Source organism: Amia ocellicauda, chromosome 16 (genome assembly GCF_036373705.1).
Source record: "Amia ocellicauda isolate fAmiCal2 chromosome 16, fAmiCal2.hap1, whole genome shotgun sequence".
In the NCBI taxonomy this organism is placed as follows: Eukaryota; Metazoa; Chordata; class Actinopteri; order Amiiformes; family Amiidae; genus Amia; species Amia ocellicauda.
In genome coordinates, this window is record NC_089865.1 from 27,159,790 (window position 1) to 27,165,771 (window position 5,982).

General features: G+C 40.6%; 1 long non-coding RNA gene across 1 annotated transcript; it reads right to left on the reverse strand.

The window, feature by feature from the left end:
- Nucleotides 1-1,836: 1,836 nt before the first annotated feature.
- On the reverse strand, nt 1,837-4,174 carry LOC136711788 (uncharacterized). The gene is made up of 4 exons (XR_010804777.1): nt 4,038-4,174; nt 3,896-3,949; nt 3,517-3,576; nt 1,837-3,256 (listed from the first exon to the last, which is right to left on the reverse strand). It is a non-coding gene; the product is annotated as an uncharacterized LOC136711788 (long non-coding RNA).
- Between the last annotated feature and the right edge of the window lie 1,808 nt (nt 4,175-5,982).

Sequence of the window (5,982 nt, forward strand, 5' to 3'; positions counted from 1 at the left end):
CCTTGATTTAAAGCATGTCTGATGAAGATGTTATCCCGGGCACTCAGATATTCCAGCCACTGTATGGAGACAGTCGAAAAGTTCTTTTGTCTAGCACGATAGTTGTCAGAAGTGGTGACCGCTATAGTGTTTTTCTGCAAGAAATTGGATCGATACATTTTCATGCAGAGAGACGCTATGGTCACACTTTGCAAAGGGTCGAGGCCCGATGTGTTGATAACCTCGGCGCGGAAACGCAAACAGGCTTCTTTAAGGATCACCACATCATTTTTACAATAAGCGGCCATCTCTTCGCGGAAATCAAAAACACCTCCCTTAACCGTATTGTACCATTTAAAGAATTCCTCCCTCTCATGAGACATCATAGTATCAACCCCATAATAAGAGGCGGGCGGGTAGGACCCTCGATAATTTTGAGTGTCCTTAGTATTAAAAAAATGGCAGAACCAGCCTTTCTTCTGAGCCTCAAAACCCAGAGCTTTAGGCAAAGCGCTCAATTTCATGGGGAGGAAATTTAACGAGTCTATGTAACGTTGGTTGAAAGCTTCGTCGGTGAAACACATGATCTTGCTACCCTGAGCTATTATTTTTGGGGTCACCCCATTTTCCACCAGATACTTCATCAAAATGTAAGAATCATAACCCTTAGCATTGTGGGCAATAAATGTGTAATTGATGTATTTTGGACCGCGATACCGCGTAAAGAAAGCCCTGACACAACTCTCACCGCTAGCTGACCACTCACAATCCAACATGTCAATACAGTGTATATAATTAGCAACATGGACCCCGTTTTCTTGCCGGCATTCAAAATCAAAAAAGACATACCGGTTGTGCGGCGGCTCCTTTTTAACCGGCTGAATAAAGCACTGGTGTTCAGACCCCGGGGTTAAATCAGCATTACAGATCCTACATCTCGGCTCCAGACATTTGTGTGGTTTAGCCTCATAAAAACGGTACTGGAGGCAGCATTGCGGGCAATATTTAGTTTGATCACAATAACTCCGTTTTTTAACCCCCTCAGCAGCGGCCCTCTGTACCTTATGTTCGGAAAAACAGAACGCGGAGAGACAAATCCTTAAGCAATCTTTACATCGGATGGTAGGGGCCAAACCCTTACGACATTGCGGATTGAAACAAACGTTACAGTAACCGTCACAGCGGTGCTTAAGCTTATCATTGAAGGCCTTATAACACCAATGACAAACATACGAACAACCCAAAAAAGCCGTCAAACTCTTTATTCCAAAGTAATGACTATCACTTAGGAAGAGAAACAGTGTCTGTGTATGGGTTTCAGGATGTGTCTGAAATTTCACAAATACTTCCTTTACCTCACAACGGTACCACACAACAATTTTTAAAGACAACAACTCCTCAAACCTGGTAATGTCTGAAAAGGCAACCATCTGTTGAGAGTTTAAGCCGGCCCTCTGATGAAGCATTAAAGCCTCTTGCATAGCTTGGGGTTCAGGCATGTCGGGGGTAAGTAGTTTTATTAAACTGTAAGCAAAACAGAGCTTATTGTCCCCATTGGAACTCACCACTAATTGCCTGAGCTTGTTCCTAATTATGTCGTTCTTCAAGCATTTCGACAGTCTTCTAAGTGCCCCACCCTCAGGGTTACGAACCACATTCATTACCAGAGACAGACTTTCATCCGCTAAGATGGATGCGTTACTTTGCAATAACGCTTCGATTTTAGCCAGAAATTCATCAACATCTAAATTATCTCCACTCAGCATTACAGATAGGTTGCTAAACAAAACATCCCCTCTGAGTTCTAACTGTACAACATCTCGAGGTCTGAGCCTTTCAGCAACCTGTTCAAGCATGTTTTGCAAGGCCTCGTGTATGTTGACAAATATTTCTGCATAATTGTCACAATTTAAAAGTTCTGCAAAATTAAAACGCTGAATCATTTCAAAATTGTTATAGGCCGGTCTATCTATAATCACGGGATCACTGTTACTCTTGGCCACATCATCATTTTGAACAAAGCCTTCAACCCCTACATTCTCACAGAGCATGTCCTCCACAACCTTATCAGTCTCAGAACCCTCCACATTCCGAACACCCCCACTGCTGACATCTACAAAACCCCCTTTTTGAGGAGGCTCATTTAAAGCCCGTAAAAGTCCTTCAAAGATATCCAACCGGTTAATGTCAAGACCCTCCTCTATAGTGACGGCTGCTTCTGCCGCCGTACTGTGTTCTAATTGTCTCAAATCATTTATAACAGGGGCAGAATTTGGTCGGGGTAGCGTCTCCAAAGCCTCCACCATTTCAAACAAATCGGGGTGAACTAGGGGTTGAACCTCTATAAGCTCTACCGTTGGGAGGTGGTTATTTAGATCATTGACCATCTGTAACAGGTCGGGGTTCACCGGTAAGTCTGTTAATTCACATTCTATCGGGGGTGATTGGGGGTTATTTAAATCATTTATCATTTGTAATAGTTCCTGGTTCATTGGGACATCAGAGGAGTTCACAACAGGGCCGGGGATGTTCTCTCGGGAAGGTCTTTTTGGGGCCCTAACTTGATCATAATCCTTTAGTTTGTGAGTTCTTTTACCAAGTCCGGACATTTTTTTATTTATTTCTTATTTTTCCAACAAATCACAATAGTAAGGCGTTCTGTATCTATTAAAACATTAAATACGGTACAATTCGTTAGTAAGGGTATTAATAAGGGTGTTTTGGCTCTCTATCACAAGGTTTTGTCCCACTAACACAAGTCTTTGATTTAGTAACAAAGTACGTAGCAACTCATGCCGACCTTCAGGAAGTAGCTCCGGGGAATGGTGTCCTGGCACAGCTTCAAAGGATGGTCGCTCCGGTAAATCTCGGTCGAAGGAGGCAGGGTGCGAGCGTATACTCACGGACGGAGACCAAGAAGGCCTTTGCGGTGACACCCTGGCCAATCGCGGTGTACTGTTCAGCGTTTCTGTAGCCAAGAAACGGGGATGGGGGGGCGATGTTGAAACCAGTCCGACGTTGGGTGGTGTGTCAACCCTGACTGACGGCGACCCCTGAGGTTGTTGGTTGCCTGTATTTGTTCCGACCGACAATGCGTCGGGCTGAATCTGGGTTGTTGAATTACCCCCAGAAGGCTGTGGCCTGAGTAGATGTTGGGGGGTCTCCAAGACCACCGTGGGGGATCCTCTCGGTGATCTCTCCGGGGAAGATGTTTGATCCCACTTAGACGGGGTGATTGTCCTCAATAGCTCATCCACAGAATGACTATCCCAAGAGTCTTGGGTAGAATAAAAATATACATTACATTTACATCTTTAAACGGCGACAGAAATCAAACTTAAAACAACATGTCTTAGACATTCACTACAACGCCTTATTATTTACAGACAATATATTTATTAGGACTTGATAATAAATGTAAAACAGAGAAGCCTCTGTAAATAAACGGTTTCTTAAATGTTTCTTTAAAAACTGTAATATTGTTAATAAAACTTTTTATACACACACACCCACACCACATTTCATTTTTAAACGAACCTTCCAAGTGTAAACGCTTCCTGATCCCGGGACTTCCTGTTTCACAAACGTTTTCACGATCTGTTTAAATATTAAATACAATGAACACCTTCAAGCCTTTTCCTACAGCCACTTTAAAACAGAAGTATAATTGCGGAAGATAAGCCAAACAACTTACTAAAACCTTTCGGCCAGCTTTACTTCCTAACCAGACGGTAGGACAATCGGTCATTTCTAAACACATGCCCCAGAAACAAGCCTAGACCTGTCCGGACTTCTAAAGATCTTTCCCAGAACCCCCCGCCCTACAGGAAATGGGCACCCGTCGCTTAAATATCAGCCCTCAACGGGCAAACAAACCCCCTTTTAAAAACATTAAAGTTTGAAAGATCTTACTTACCTCCAAAGAATAATCGTTTCTTATGTTTTTCAGCTGGTTTAGCTTTTTGCACTTCTGTGGAGGTAAGAGACATGTTTAACCTTTAACCACTCCCGCTTTATAAAAAGCTTTAACCTCTGACAAACGGCAGATATATACTCACCGCTATCAGATACCGGGGCTGACGGCCTTTCAGATTCTTGAAAGGTTACGGTTCTCGAATGTAAAACGAAACAAGACCTCGATGTGGAAGGCCTTTCGTTGTCTCGAACCACGTTTCTTAATACTGTTAGAAAGGATAATTTTTTAAAATTAACAAAACGGGCCTCAAACATCTTACAGAAACGTTATACAAACAAACAGGGGTTTAGTTCTTACCCGGACGGCAGACCGCCTGTCTAGGGACAACCACTTCTCTTGTTTGCTCCTCGGAGACCTTAATCACAGGCCTTTCGATAGTTTCTGTGTAATTAAAGAGACTGGCTTTAATATATATTAAAACGTTTTCATAACTCTAAGGAGCCGCTTCAAAACCACACACACACAACCATACATAAGAACCCTTGAGCGCAAACACAAAAATCTTACCGTCGTTGTTCCAGATGATCTCCTCAGCGTTGGGAATTAACTCCTGTTGACTGGCTGAAAAATAATTTTACAGAACTTAAAACAGATGGTATAACCTTATTTACAATACATGACCACAACACGCTCTGAGTCAATGAAAATAATTTAAAGACTTACCTAAAAACTCGTTTAAATCGAAGTCGTTGATGTTGTTTCCGGACATTGTTGATCTTTAGGCTTAAATCGAAAGGTCAGTACGAGTCTGTCGAGCTGAAGACCAGACCTTCATACTTATACTGACGGCCAGCTGCCGGATCTGCTTGTAAGGCATTGTTCTGGGCTGTCCTTTGTGCCATCCTGTTACCAATTAACATATCAAAAACAACCAATAAAATGACCCTGCATCAAATTTCAAATAGACACCAAGATGGCGACGATCTCTCTCCTCTCTACTCTAAACTTTTATTAGAACCTTTTGGTCTCTCAAAAAACATTTTTAAGCATCAAGACCTATAGTCAATAAACACTAAGAATATTTCAGACCTTTATACGCGCTAAAAAACAACCTGAGCCAAGAAAATAACTATAAAGATCTAAAATAAGTAGCGCTTTTACAGCGTTTTTTTTTTTTTTTTTTTTTTTTAATAGCGATGCTTTGTTTGGTATTAAACAAGTCACAAACTACTCAGAACAGCGTTTATCCCCAGCAAAAGAGATATTTGGGTTTATTTTACAAAGCTTATAAATTATATAGTTTAAAAGTATTCTGAATGTTTTGATAACACACGCCATACCGACGTTTGTCTGAGCCCACCCCCAACCCCCCCCATGGTGTGAGTGATTTAGCCTTGAGTGTTGTGATCTATTTAGCATTGAGTGATCAGTTGTTTTTATTTTTTAAATGATTCCTTATCATCAGGGATTGAGACTGCTAAAATACCTTAAAAACATATCCTTATCTTAAGTCTAACTCTTATGAGCTTTAAGAACCTAGAATGTATTTAAGTAAAACGAATGAACACATTATGTGTGAGATAAAATATAACCACAGCTTTTTTTTTTTTTTTTTTTTTTTTTTTTTTAATAGCGCTGCTTTGTTTGGTATTAAACAAGTCACAAACTACTCAGAACAGCGTTTATCCCCGCAAAAGAGATATTTGGGTTTATTTTACAAAGCTTATAAATTATATAGTTTAAAAGTATTCTGAATGTTTTGATAACACACGCCATACCGACGTTTGTCTGAGCCCACCCCCAACCCCCCCCGGGTGTTAGTGATTTAGCCTTGAGTGTTGTGATCTATTTAGCATTGAGTGATCAGTTGTTTTTATTTTTTAAATGATTCCTTACCTTTAGGGATTGAGACTGCTAAAATACCTTAAAAACATATCCTTATCTTAAGTCTAACTCTTATGAGCTTTAAGACCCTAGAATGTATTTAAGTAAAACGAATGAACACAATATGTGTGAGATAAAATATAACCACAGCTTTTTTTTTTTATTTTTTTTTTTTACAAAAACAATTAACCTATACACACCAA